At 42.3% G+C, this 15,237-nt stretch overlaps 1 long non-coding RNA gene across 1 annotated transcript in view; it reads left to right on the top strand.

The window, feature by feature from the left end:
• The window catches only part of LOC108526690 (uncharacterized), a 23,883-nt gene extending 9,057 nt beyond the window's left edge, over window positions 1–14,826 (top strand). Inside the window, exons 2-4 of the long non-coding RNA XR_001884583.1 lie at window positions 7,176–7,429; window positions 13,731–13,873; window positions 14,742–14,826. This is a non-coding gene — a long non-coding RNA (uncharacterized LOC108526690). The remainder of the gene's footprint in view (window positions 1–7,175; window positions 7,430–13,730; window positions 13,874–14,741) is intronic.
• The last annotated feature ends 411 nt before the right edge of the window (window positions 14,827–15,237 follow it).

Here is a 15,237-nt window from a genome sequence, read left to right as displayed (position 1 = left end):
TGGTTTATTTTGTTTTAACTGAGCACCCAGTTTGGGAAATTCTGAATTAGGGGAATCATAAAAGGTTTCATTTTAGCTGGGCCACATAAGAAAAGTAAGATATCAAATTGTAAAAATCATTAAGAACTTCTATCCCATCTGAAGTGTGAGTTGGGTGCCTCTTCTCTGTGCTCCCTTAACATCCCAGTTTATCTATCTATCTATCTATCTATCTATCTATCTATCTATCTATCTGTCTGTCTGTCTGTCTGTCTGTCTGTCTATCTTCTTCCAAATATCCATGGGAAAAAAATCCAGTCATAAAAATATTTTAGGCTGGGTGTGACGGCTCACATCTGTAATCCCAGCATTTTGGGGGGCCAAGGTGGGTGAATCACAAGATCAAGAGATCGAGACCATCCTGGCCAACATGGTGAAACACTGTCTCTACTAAAAATACAAAAAAAAATTAGCTGGACATGGTGGTGTAGGCCTGTAGTCCCAGCTACTAGGGAGGCTGAGGCAGGACAATGGCTTGAACCCGGGAGGCAGAGGTTGCAGTGACCCAAGATCGCGCCACTGTACTCCAGCCTGGTGACAGAACGAGACTCCATCTCAAAAAAATACATATATATATATATATTTTTTTTTTTTTAAATATTCCAATTGTCTCACTTTGTGGATGAGGAAAATAAGTAGTTAGAGGTCAAGTAACTTGGCCTACATCTTTTCCCAAGATTGTAAACTCCTAGTGAGCAGTAACCACATCTTCATTTTCTTTGTATAAAACAAGAAAGTTTAGCATGAAAAAGGTACTCAATTACAAACGTGTTGGATTGAACTGAAGACCCTTGGAAGGGGATTTTGTACCTGAGGATCTCTTTCCTTTGGCCATACTGTTCAATGGACAAAGTTCAGCCTTTGAAGGCAGGCTGACTTGAGGTGATTACTACCTTTACCATTTGATAGCTATGTGACCTTGGCCATGTTGTTTCAACACTCTGAACCTCATTTTCTCTGTGTATGTGTGGTCCTCCTTACAAGTTTGTGAAAAATGTGAAGTCCTTAAGCCATGATAGCCCAATATAACGGGCTAAATGATAATAGGTTCATGTTCTTTTCCTTTATATTCTCAGATAAGCACTGCCCAACTTTGAGGTGTTTTGAGGTCTCGCCTGATTTGGATTGTTGAAGTTTATGCTATTCTTTGAATTCTCTGAGCTGTTCTGAAGCAGTGTATCATGAACAAAAACATCCCCAGTTCAGTCCAAACCCCTGGTTACATATCATTCTTATTCCATGTTATAAGTAGTTTGAGGGTGTTCCCTCTGTTATTGCATTCAAGTTTCGGCCTCACACAGAAATTCAGCAGCCAATTTCTAAGCCCTAAGCATAAAATTTGGGGGGAAAATGACCTAAAGAGCAGCATTATGAATAGCACTATTATAATTAATGATCTCTCAGGAAGATTTACAATGCAGGTAGCAGATAAAACAAGTAGTATTGCTTCTGCACTTCCCCTCCTTTTATTCGCTATGAAATTTTATGGGAAATAAGTCCAGTGAAAAATGTAAGCTCTTAATCTTTCCCAGAAATCCTACCTCATTTGATGAATACTTTGAGGGAATGAATTAGAACATTTTTTTCTTTTATAGTCTACTTTGCATTTACAAAGTGAGGACGGTAGCTTAGGCTGCCTGGCCAACTGATGAGAAGGTCAGAGGGTCAGAGGCATTCTTAAAGACCTCTATTGTCTTTCATTCATGTTCATTTTCCACAAGGGAAGTAATTTCCAACAAATCAGTGTCTTCATTAGTAATAAGATTATTAACAACAATAATAGCCATAGTAACTGTTCAGTGAGAGTCTGTTATATATCAGGCATTCTACAAGGTACTTTATATACATATGAGTAAACCTTACACAATTCTACAGGGAGGTATTTGTATCCCCATTTAACAAATAAGGAAATGAGGTCCAAGTAAATTAACTTGCCCAAAGTCACACAGGTGGTACTTGGCAGAGCAGGAATTTAAACCTAAATCTTGTCCAACTCCAAAAGCAGCCTTCTATTTGTTATAAATGCTGCCTCTCATCATCACATATCATTTTGTTATTAACAATAACAAACATACCAATTAGTTTAAGATACAATACAACCAGATAATCATGATGACACAGTAATTGTTATATTATCATAATAAAATAGATGTTTTGTATGTTACTATAATCTTGAATTTGAATAGAAATTTGATTTCTGAAAGCATGTTCCTGTCATCTAATATGATTCTGTATCTATTAAAGTAGTACTACATCTAGAGTTCTACTACTAGATTGATTTATCCCTGAGAATAGTTTGGAAGATTTAAGAGAAACAAGACTTCTTAAATTTCTTATATAGTTTAGAATGAAAAGATATAGCAGGGATAGCCTGTAGTAAGAATTTTCTTGTTTAGAACAATATGAATTGTACATCTTGGAAAAAATGTGTTTGGGCTTCAAATGTATTATACAACTTTAAGAATACATACCCAGAAGAATGTTTTGTTTTATTAATTTTGTCTCTCCGAGTAAGATATGCTAGTTCCGTCAATAATCATTAGATTGTTATGCCTCTGGCTGAGTTTTAGAAAGTAATAAGCCAATGAAGAATCACTTCCAATTTCTTATATAACAGCCTTGGATAGAGAAGAGTTCCTTTCTGGCGTTGGAGCTAGGAAGTTGTTGGGGGAAGGAAGGTTCTGAAATAAGTGGTTCTGATACCATTTATTTTTGTCCACAGCTACCAAGTTTTAAGTATCAGAGACATTGAGTAATTGTGGTAAGTGAAACAGTGGCCTCCCAAAGATGTGTGCATCCCAATTCCCAGAACCTGTCGATGTTAACTTCTATGACAAAAGGGATTTTATATAAGTGATCGAGTGAATGATCTGCGATGAGGAGATTATTCTGGTTTATCCCAGTGGGCCTCATGTAGTTGCAGTGGAAGCAGAGGATTCAGTCAGAAAGAAAGTGATATGATAAAAGCAGAGGGAGAAAAAAAGATGTGACACAGAGCCATGAACCAAAGAATGAGGACAGCCTTTAGAAACTGGAAAAGGCAATGAATGGCTTCTCCCCTAGAGACTCCAGAACTAGCCCTGCCAACACCTGGATTTTGGCCCTGTAGAACTCATCTCAGACTTCTGACTTCCAGAACCATAAAATAACAAATTTGTGTTGTTTTAAGCCTCCATGTTGGGGGTACTATACTACAGCAGCAATAAGAACTTTATGCAATACTTAATTTGATCAAAATCTGCAGGTGGGTTAAAAGTGAAACAGACTGACTGCAAATTTCTTAAACTAGTCCAGAATCAATTTTGCAACAGAAATTACAAATTTTAAAATCAAAACACAAACAGTGAGCTCAGAGGACTTTTTAAGCCTTGCCCTCAGGTAAATAACTCCTGTATGGTGTCTATTAAGGATGGTTTCTTAGCACACTTACTTGATAAGCAGTCCCTTTCAGTTCTTTGTAGGCAACCTGCAAATTTTAACAAAATTAAATTCTGATACCAGTCCCTGAAAATAAATCAGGCCTTTTAACTGAGGGTGTGAACAAAAATCATAAGGCCATATTAGCACCAAGTGACTGTCCTCCTATCCCCTGCAACCCTGGGTATTCCATTCTGGGTATTCTTCCTCAGACAGATGTGGCTTATCAATGCCTTTGGGTATCTTCATTTCCACTTGTTCTTATAGGGAGGAAGAGTGGAGATGAGTTGGATCTTTCTCCATTTCTCGATGAGATTGCAGCTCCACTCCCATACTGAAGACCCACTCTTCTGTATGGAGCCTTTCTCAGCTTCTGGCCCTCAGAATAAGGTTGACTTTTCACCTCTCCCTCAAACTTCTGAGCTCCTATACAAATAGAGTAAGAAACTTTTCTTTAATTGGTTTAATCATGATATGGTTTGGCTCTGTGTCCCCACTCAAATCTCATGTTGAATTGCAATCCCAGTTGGGGGAGGGACCTGGTGGGAGGTGACTGGCATGGAAACGGATTTCCCCCTTGCTGTTCTCGTGATAGTTTGTGAGGTCTCATGAGATCTGGTTGTTGAAAAGTGTGTAGCACTTCCCGCTTCACTGTCCTCCCACTCCACCATGCTTGTAGGTTTCCTGAGGCCTCTCCAGCCATGCTTCTGGTACAGCCTGCAGAACTGTCAACCAATTAAACCTCTTTTCTGTGTAAATTACCCAGTCTCAGGTAGTTCTTTAGAGCAGTGTGAGAATGGACTAATACAAATTATCTCTTGCTTAAAGAAATAATGGTTAACAACACCTGAAATTCAATACATATCTGATTCCACTCCAGACCAATTAAATGAGAACCTTTGGGAGTGAGGCCTAAGCATCTACATTTTAAAGTTTCCCCAGGTAATTCGTTAGGATTGAGAACCATTTTTCTGACTGAGTCATAAACCCTATTCCTGGCCAAATTTTAATCACCAGTGTTATGGGATGAATTGTGTCTCCCCCAGATTTCCATGTTGAAGTCCTAACCCCAGTAACTTAGTATGTGTCTGTATTTGCAGATAAGGTCTTCAAAGAGGTAATTAAGGTTAAATAAGGTTATCAGAGCAGGCCCTAGTCCAACATGACTGGTATCCTTGTAAAAGAGGAGATTAGGACATAGACAGAAAGAGAAAAGACCATGTGGAGACACAGAGAGAAGACGACCATCTGTAAACCACAGAGAGAGACCCCAGAAGAAACCCTACCAACATCTTTGTCTTGGACTTCTAGCCTTCAGAACTGTCAGAAAATTAATTTCTGTTGCTTAAGCCACCCAGTTTGTGGTACTTTGTTATGGCAGTCCTAACAAAGCTAGTATAGCCAGTATACCAGTTAAAAATTTTTATCAAATCCATTGAACATTTTCATCCTAGAAATACTCATTCTCTGAACTCTGAACATTAGCATGGGGTATACTTCTTTGCAAGGGGATAAAAAGTAATAATAACATTCAGCATAAGAAAATGCCAAATACGTGAATTGCTTTTAGTTGCAAATAGAAAACTCAATTATCATTTGCTTAAAAAAATTGAAGTTATGTAATTGTCTCATATAATAAGAAGTCTGCAGGTGAAGAGGAGAAAGATGCTGGAGAGGATCATCTGGTCTGAAGGCCCAGTCCTTTTCTGTCTGTCCATTTTACTGTTTTAGCACGTTTTGGTGGGTTTTGATTGTTTTTGTCCTCATGCTGGTTGTCTTCAGGCTGCTTGTTTACATTCCTACCACGAAAAAGTAGAATGGGTAGCACCACGTAACTGGCAAGTCATGCCTGTCCCTTTTTATGGAAAAGTAAAAGCTTTTCCACAAGCCTCCCAACAGACCTCAGTTTCCTAAGGTCACACAGCCTTCTGTAGGTGGAGGGGAAGCTAAAGGTGGAATATGTCATAAATGGGAAAGGAACATTCACGACTGGCTTAAACCAGTGGTTCTCGATAATGGTTCATCCATGATGTCATCTGGAACAAAATTGGGATTCAACTAGCAAGACAGGAAAAGTAATAGGATAGGGATAGTGATTAATATGTTGTGGCAGACACAACTAGAAACTATTTGCTCATAAAACAAGGAAGATCTAGCTGGATTGGGGCATATGTAATGCAAGACTAAAAGGGTCATTCAGTCTCCTCCCTCTCTCTCCATTCCTCCTCCACCTCTCTTCCCTTTCATCTCTCTCCCCCTCACCTTCCTCTCTCTCCATCTCCTTACCTCCCACTCCATTTTTTCCTGCTTTCATCACCTATTTGCTCTATTTCTAGCACATCTTCATGGCCAGGTTTAGATAGTGAAACAGGACTATAAAAAATACTCTTTTTGGCCGGGCGCAGTGGCTCACGCCTGCAATCCCAGCACTTTGGGAGGCCGAGGTGGGTGGATCACAAGGTCAGGAGATCGACACCATCCTGGCTAACACGGTGAAACCCCGTCTCTACTAAAATACAAAAAAAAAATTGGCTGGGCGTGTTGGCAGGCGCCTGTAGTCCCAGCTGCTCGGGAGGCTGAGGCAGGAGGCAGGTGTGAACCCGGGAGGCAGAGGTTGCAGTGNATTTCTAGCACATCTTCATGGCCAGGTTTAGATAGTGAAACAGGACTATAAAAAATACTCTTTTTGGCCGGGCGCAGTGGCTCACGCCTGCAATCCCAGCACTTTGGGAGGCCGAGGTGGGTGGATCACAAGGTCAGGAGATCGACACCATCCTGGCTAACACGGTGAAACCCCGTCTCTACTAAAAATACAAAAAAAAAATTGGCTGGGCGTGTTGGCAGGCGCCTGTAGTCCCAGCTGCTCGGGAGGCTGAGGCAGGAGGCAGGTGTGAACCCGGGAGGCAGAGGTTGCAGTGAGCCGAGATTGTGCCACTGCACTCCAGCCTGGGCGGCAGAGCGAGACTCTGTCTCAAAAAAAAAAAAAAAAAGAAAGAAAGAAATACTCTTTTTTTATTTTTGAAACAGGGTCTCTCTCTGTTGCTCAGAGTGGAGTGCAGTGGCATGATCTTGGCTCAGTGCAAGCTCCGCCTCCCAGATTCAAGCGATTCTCATGCCTCAGCGCCTCCCAACAGCTGAAACTACAAGCCCACGCCACTACACCTGGCTAATTTTTGTATTTTTTTGTAGAGATGGGGTTTCACCATGTTGGCAAGGCTGGCCTCAAACTCTTGGCCTCAGTCATCTGCTTGCCTCAGCCTCCCAAAGTATTAGGATTACAGGCGTGAGCCACTTCACCTGGTCACAAAATACTCTTTACAGAACCAAGACAGATGACCATGCAGTGATTAATTGAATGCGTTCAGTGACAGACAGCTCACTGCCTTCTGCAGAGATGCTACATATGATAGCACAAGTTGTGCTCTGCACAGGGCACCTGCCCAAAGCAGCAGACGGATGGGGCCCAGAAGCCACTGTGTCAGGCTTTGACCAACTAGAGAAAGAAGTGCCTTTTTCTAATTCACACAAAGATGCCATACAGGCTATCAGGGGCCCTGGTAGTATGAGGCTCTCTTTTCCAGTGTTACATGACTGTGACCACTATCAGGTTCTCTTTTACAATGAGACAAAATTTACCTCCTCAAAGATTCTATTTAATGTTCATTTAATGGCTTGGAGCTGCTTAGGACGCATTTGCCATGGCATCTTTTCTCTTCCAGGATACTCAGCCCTGGTTCCTTCAGACATCAATACAGCTACAACACAGTTCAGATTCATCCTTACCATTCACCCTATTCTTCTTTCATTACTGCATCGGGTGGTCAGTGGTCCTCTTAAGCTGTAGCACCACAGTTTGGACATTGAAATAGAATGTCCTGAAAAAAAGAAAGAAGATGTGGAAAATAAGAGGCCCTATTCACAGAAATCACCTTGCTGCATGGCCATGAGGGAGTAGACATGAGCAGGCTCAAGGGTAAGTAGCAGAGTTTAGTGTCGTGGAAGTCAATAGAGGAAAGAGTTTCAAGGATGAAGTGAGGATCATCAGTGTCTCATGCTGTTATGAGGCTGGGAAGTAAGATAAATACCGAAAGTGTCTAAGCAATTTGGAAATTGGTCATTGGCAACCTTCATCAGATGAATTTCAGTTAATGGATGAGTATGGATAATTCCAAATAAGGTAGTAGAGAAAGCAAATGCAGAAAAAAGGCAAGCTGGCCAGGTGTGGTGGCTCATGCCTGTAACCCCAGCACTTTGGGAGGCCAAGGCAGGAGGATTGCTTGAGCTCAGGAGTTGGAGATCAGCCTGGGTAACACAGCGAGACCCCCATCTTTACAAAATATAAAACATTAGCCAGATGTGGTGGTGCACATCTGTAGTCCCAGGTACTCGGGGTGGGGTTACAGTGGGAGGATCACTTGAGCCTGGGAGGTTGAGCCTGCAGTGAGCCAAGATCATGCCACTGCACTCCAGCCTGGGTGACAGAGCAAGACCCTGTCTCAAAAAAAAAGAACAAGAACAAGAAAGGCAAGCTTATGGATGACTCAGATGGTCAAGGAGTGTGTGTGTGTGTATGTGTGTGCACATACATGTGTGTTTAAGGATGGGAGATACTTAAGTCTGGTCACAGGTTAAGCAGAAAGAGATAAGAGAGAGAGAGGGTGCAACCTGAAATCAGGAAGATGATTATTGGAAAGATGATTATTGAAGCTAATCTTCTAAAAAGCTTAGAAGAGTCTGGGGTCAAAGGCACAGATGGAGAAGTTGGCTTTGAGCAGGTAGACTAACACATCTTCCATGAAGCCCGAGAGAAGAAGAGTGTGCAACAGAAAATGGGGAAATTCCTTTGAAATTAGTACACAGAAGGGTTTTGGACAATTTCTTTCATAAAATGAAGTAATTTCAGTGTTAACACATCCCTCCTTGCCTCTCTCCACGTCATTGAATACTTATTGAATTTGAGCCACTAAGCATGTTGGCTACAGAAAAGAATGAGACAAAGCCTTTGTTCCTGAAGAGTTGGCCCAGTGCATTTTTTCCAAGATGTGCTGCTCCTCCATAATCACTTCTCACTCGCACCACAGGACCCAGATCAGCACCACACACAGGGCAGGGATTAGACAGAGCTCCCTGTTCTCACAGTCAATGAGATCCTAAGTCCTTTAAATCTTTCTATGTGTTCTTGATATTTACTAATCATTTTATCAAATGTGTAAGAGAACACAGCTCACTGGGATGGCAGGAGGAGGGAAGGAGTCGGAGACAGACCAAGTGGGGGAGGAATAATAAATTGTTATTTTAAAGCAAATGGCCTAATTCCTCCTCTGGAAAGAACCAGACATTTTTGGAAAAATCACTTTAACACTTATCTACAAGTATAGAAAAGGAAACCCAGAGGATATAACTAGGATAGCCTAGTACAGTCAGAAAGAGTACACAAGTGCCTCTCACCACAAAGTGGGATGAATTCTGAGGTTTGAGTGTGATAAGGAGGAGGAAAGTCAGAGAATACCTACAACGAGAGAGGGAGAAGTAAGGTCTGGAAGCACTGTGAGAGTGAGCAGGGTAGGTTGTGCTCCCAAAAAGTCATCTCTGAATAGAAAAAAAATGAGCTGGGGATAGGAAGTGAGGTGATGGCCTTGCACTTCCTGGTGACACTGTAATTGTTGGCTTCTGTATCGGGCTGGCCCTGTGCCCTGTAAGATCCTTCAGGCAAAGGGCCAGGTCTTGACTGTTTCATTCCCAGGAGTCATTATGGTGCCCAGGTGGTTTCATGGAGCATGAAGTTTACATAATTGGGGGAGCACCCTTTAATAAGAAGAATACAAAATACATTAATGAAAAATTTATAAGTATGAAAGTGAATATATATTTAGAATGAGGAAATACATCACAAACTGAATTTTAAAGTCTCAAAATCCAGAAAATTACAGTCTATTTTATTAATTAACTGCCTGTTATATCACTATATTTCTTTCTCTATTTCTTGTGTTTATTCTTTGATCACTCCTTTATTTGACAACAATTTTTTAAAGAGTTTTCTTTTGGGAGAACAAAAGATAATTCAGTCTTTCTTCTAGCATGATTGATAAAATTAGATTTTTGTTTTACAGAATTCAGAAAAGTTTATTTTAGTTTCCCAACTCCTTACTAGTCATGTCTTACAAATTTTCAGACTGTTGTTTTAAAAGCCCCTATCAAGTTTCTTTTATTATGTGCTATAAATTTTTGAGGCATTTTGCACTTCCTCATGCAGTACTAATTCTGCACACTCTGAAATGACAGCACTCATTAACCAGTTTGTGGCTGATGCCTGTGTTGTGGAGGCTACGCACCTGCGAGTCACGTCATTGGGCCAGCGAATATAGTGGACCACAGCAGCATTCCTAGAAGCCATCCCAACACAAGATGGCTAACAGTACCGAATTTTATATGGGAAGTGACTGTGAATCACATAAACATAACCCACTAAACCCAAACGTCACTCCACTTCCCTTTAGCTGGGTCCGAAAAATGCCCATGTACACTTCATTGCTTCCATATGTGAAGGTGAGTGAGGTGGAGGGGAAGGAAGTTGGCATAGAAAATGACAAGGATCTTAGGCGACTTCCATTAAAATATCTTCCTTTAGAAATTTGTAAGAACAGGCCAGGCATGGTGGCTCACACCTGTAATCCCAACACTTTGGGAGGCTGAGGCAGGTGGACCACGAGGTCAGGAGAGCAAGACCATCCTGGCTAACACGGTGAAACCCCCTGTCTACTAAAAATATAAAAGATTAGCCAGGCATGGTGGTGGGCACCTGTAGTCCCAGCTACTCGGGAGGCTGAGGCAGGAGAATCATTTGAACCTGGGAGGCAGAGTTTGCAGTGAGCCAAGATTGCTCCACTGCACTCCAGCCTGGGTGACAGAGCGAGACTCCATCTCAAAAAAAAAAAGAAATTTATAAGAACATGGTATCAGGGGATCACAATTCTGGGGAAGGGACCAATGCAAGTTAGGGGTTCTGATACCTCGTGAACCTATGATAAATCTGTTGGTCTGTCCCATAAGCACGCACTGTCGTATCATGGGCCCTAGGTGAAGGTTGACTGATTGAAGCAATGTGAAAGCGAGGGAAAGGAAGGAGAGGAGTGAGCAGGAACAAGGGCACTGCTGCCTGTAGAGAAGCAGCTGCATGATACTTTTGGTAGTTGGTGAGGTATCGTCAGTACCCCAGCCTGACCTCAGCCTGAGGAACTTGCTCGCTTGTCTGCTGGGGCTTTGGACCTCCTGGATGAGCTGTGTTCCTGCCTCCTCTTCACCCCTAGCTGTTCTAGCTACACAAAGGGCTATATTCTCATCACCATAGCAGGAAGTTTGCCAGTCACCAAGCCTCCCTGTGTGCCTCTTTGATTTGCAACATTTAAAGGGCATGAAGAGATGCATTCAGAGGCAGGCTTTTAAACCCGAAGTTACCCTAGTGTGAGTCCCAACTAAAACATCCTTGCTGGCAGTAACTGCTGAGCACAGCTGGACGGATGCAGCATTTGCCCTATAAAACATTTGATACTTTGCCAATAAACTGTAAAGAGGGGAAAAAAAGGCCCCTGTCTTCTTTGCAGTTACAGGGCAGCTTTGGAATGTGCCAATCAAAGCAAAATGTGACCCTTGCTCCATGAGAGTATAGTATCCCAGCCTGCTGATGAATAAGAGTATAGTCAGGCCTCTTACTCAAACCCTCACTTGGCAGAGCCACTGGGATTTCAGAGCCTGTCCCCAGATCCCTCCCTTCCCTACTGCTCTTGGGTGGTTAAGGGTGTCCTCAGAAGCCACTGAAGCCATCTGGCATGGGTACCACAGTCACTCTCTACTCCCTCTTTGTGACTTGTCAACTGGTGCAACTACTGTGGCACAAGAATTGTGACCTGCACCTCCACTGTCATTACTGTCCCTCTTTAGAGCTGTCCCTTCGCTTGTACCCATGCTTCTCTGTTCTCCATACAACAAGGGTCTTGAGGCTGGGTGTGATGGCTCATGCCTGTAACCCCAGCTCTTTGGGAGGATGATGTGGAAGGCTTAATTGAGGCCAGGAGTTCGATATTAGCCTGGGCAACATAGAGAGACCCTGTCTACAAAAAAAAAAAAAAATTCTATATATAGATATAGATATAGATATATTGAAGGGAGAATCTCTCCAGCCAGTGAAAACATCTCCTTCAATCAGATGTCAGGGAACCTGGCAATCTCCTAAAATGTTATTTATAAAGATGAATGCCCTTTCTGATTTTCAAATTCATTCTTGATGAATGTGAGTCATCCAAGGCCAAGTTGGAAGACAATTTTGGAAGATGATCGGTAGCATCCAGAATCAAGTACAAAACATGATTCCTCCCTGCCAACGCACAAACCTACAAAAATTCCAAGATAGAAGTCATGGGCCTCCTCTTTTAGAATTAATTCCTTCAGAGCCCACAGATTCTGCTTAAGGGCATCCTGAGTTCCAATTTGCTTGAGTGCCAGTAATCTGGGGCTCAGCCATCTGGCCTCAGAGTCTTTTTTATGTCTCTCCAGAAATAAGATCTATGTGTTCTTATATAGACAGGATTTCGGGAAGCTTTGTTCTCCCAGAGTTCCTGTCTTAGTTTGGGATGCCTCAGAACCCTCAGACAATTATTTGGGTGTAAGTAGTTTACTGAGGAGGTGATTCCAGGAAACACTAATTAGGGTAGGAAGGAAGCCACCAAAGGGTACATTATCAAGCAAATTTTCACTGTGGGCAACTGGAGTATAATCATATTAAATAACACTGATAGCCAATTAGAATATATACCTCAGAATTATCCCACTCAAGGAGTGGGGAAACTGGAGTCTTTAAACACCCGTTCTCATCAGCCATAGTTTAAGAGTGTTAATTCCTGCCCTTCTGGCCTGATATGTGTGTAGAGTGGGCTTCAGTAGGTAAAGCAAGCAGAAAATCACAGATGCTGGCTGTTGAAAGGCCAGTGAGCAAAGACATGGGAAATGCCAGGTAATAGGGGTGGGACACTATCGTAGGGGCTACAGTTTCCAAAGTGGACAAGCAGGACCCACTCATGGCATAAAGAAGGCCACAAGCCGGGCAAAGTAGTTTGCATGATCTTCAGAGTGTGATGATAGTCTTGTACGGTAGCCCTGAGTAATCTTTCCAGTAGGGAACAGCTGAGAATTTAGGAACAGAATCAGTCCTACATCCCCAGGCCATTGGGACTGACAAGAATCAGGCAGGAAGTTGGGGTTCAGGACAGAAATCCTAGTTCAAAGGGAACAGGGGTTCTAAGGAAAGGAAACAGAGGCATAAATCTGTACTGCTCTAGGCAAGTGATTCTCCATGACGATAATTTCACCCTGTAGGTGTTTCAGGAATTTGTGGGCCATTTTAAAATGGTTGTCACAATTGAATGACGTTCCTGGTACCTAGTGAGCAAGACTCAGAAATGCTAGGTATTCCTACACAGTAAAGAATCGTTCAGGCCAAGTGCGGTGGCTCACACCTGTTATCCCAGCACTTTGGGAGGCCCAGGTGGGTGGATCATGAGATCAGGAGATCAATACCATCCTGGCCAACATGGTGAAACCCCATCTCTACTAAAATACAAAAAATTAGCCGGGCATGGTGGCGCATGCCTGTAGTCCCAGCTACTCGGGAGGCTGAGGCAGGGGAATCGCTTGAACCCAGGAGACAGAGGTTGCAGTGAGCCGAGATCATGCCACTGCACTGCAGCCTGGTGACAGAGCAAGACTCTGTGTCAAAAAGAAAAAGAGAATTGTTCAGCAACTCCAAATGTTATCCCTTTACATATTCTTTTTATTTTTTATTTTAAAGACAGGGTCTACCTCTGTCACCCAGGCTGGAGTGCTCTGGCACAATCTCGGCTCACTGCTACCTCCGACACCTGAACTCAAGGGATTCTCCCTTCTCAAGCTCTTGAGTAGCTGGAACTACAGACGCACGCCACCACACCTGGCTACTTTTCGTATTTTTTGTAGAGACGGGGTTTCACCATGTTGCCCAAGCTGGTCTCAAACTCCTGAGCTCAAGCTATCCTCCTGCTCCGCCTCCCAAAGTGCTGGGATTACAGGTGTGAACCACCTTGCCTGGCCCCTTCACATATTCATATAGGTGGAAAACTTGTTTATAAATAGTTGAGTTTTTAGCCTAAGTTCATTTTACATATAAACTCAGTCTTTTTTGCATAGCTTTAATACAGCAAACATTTTTCAGGAATGCAACTTCTTTTTTTTTTTTTCTTTTACAGTCCAGAGGGCTTGTATTTATTTATTATTTACACCTGTTACACCACGAATCACAAGGAAGAGATTCCAGCCGCTCAGGCTCCTTTTCATTGATTCTCACAAAGTGTGCTTCTCTGGGTGGAGCAGGTACTTCAGTTTCATCCAGGTACCTTTCTCTTTGGTTTCATTCTTTGTCTGATCCTTTCCTTCATGCGTTTCAGGAAGCTACCTCGGCTCTTAGAGTGCTTAATAAGCTCAATACGCACGCACATTCGTTCTCTTGGCAACAATCTTGCCTTTAACTTGTTTGTTTACAACATGCCAACAGCATGCCTGGTAACACTGTAGACTCTTCCAGTTTTGCCATGGTAACATTTGTGGGGCATTCCGTTTTGAACAGTGCCCATTCCCTTGATGTCTACAATAGCGCCTTTCTTGTAGATTCACATGTACGTGGCTAAAGGAACAACTCCATGTTTTCTAAACAGCTTTGAGAATACGTATCAGGTGCCTGTCTTCTTTCCCTTTGTCTTCGTCATTTTGGGAAATTACTGGAAGATGGCAGTTCCAGCCAAAAGGTGCAACCTCCTTTTAAATCAAAAGAAGACTATATTTCGTTTTGTTCAGCACTCTACCAGGAGTTGTACAAGAGCTTAGCAAAGCATATTATTCGCAGCTAGTGGTAGTATTTGAATCACCAATTAAACATTCCTGATTGAGTCAGTTAGCATTTGCAGTTCTCACATTTGGGTAATTTTATGAAGAGATGAAAAGCATACACTGTTAAGTCTTTTTATGTGGCCATCCCAGAGCATTTAGATATGGAAATACGTATTATTCTATTGCACACTACTTCCCTTTTATTTTTCTTTTGTATTGCAGTTAGAATATTATTTACATGTTTTAAAAAGTTGTGTGCAGGCAAGTTATATTTTCTGTGAATTTTAAATAGTGAAGAAAGCGTTACAAAATATTTGTTATAAAAAAAGGAGGGTTGAGTCTGATAGGAATGAGTTTCCCTCTCTTTTGTTGAGATTCACTGCCTGAAGCTTATCAGAGAAATACAAGGGAGAACAAGAGGAGTTCAGACGCCCCCTGCTGGTGAGGCCTGGCTGCTGCCATCCTGAGAGCCGCCTTTCCCATGAACCGTGCTCACCAATTCTGAACTCAGCCTTCAGAATTTGCTCTTTGTTTTTAAAAGGTTATCAACAAACCTGATCCAGACTAGAGTGCCAAAGGTGTCAATGGATCTAAAAACCTTATTTAAAGAAGAAAAAAATGTGGTTGAGAGGGATTGGAGGCCTTTACCTTGAAAATGTGATATGAGGATGAGCCAAGGGAGAATGAGGGACTAAATCCCTTCACTTAATTTTTGAAGGGCTGACCTGGAGCAGACTGATTCTGAGTGGGAAATGGGGGAAGCCAGGACCGGTGGTCATATAACTGGGATGAATGCTTTCAAAATGTTAGAACGCAAATATGGTCCCTTTTTTCTAATTAAATGATCAAATTCCCCCATCTCGCACCTCC

This window comes from Rhinopithecus bieti, unplaced genomic scaffold (genome assembly GCF_001698545.2).
Source record: "Rhinopithecus bieti isolate Rb0 unplaced genomic scaffold, ASM169854v2 scaffold_3764, whole genome shotgun sequence".
NCBI lineage: Eukaryota > Metazoa > Chordata > Mammalia > Primates > Cercopithecidae > Rhinopithecus > Rhinopithecus bieti.
Note: the sequence above shows the minus strand (reverse complement) of the source record. Positions and strands in the feature narration are given on the sequence as shown.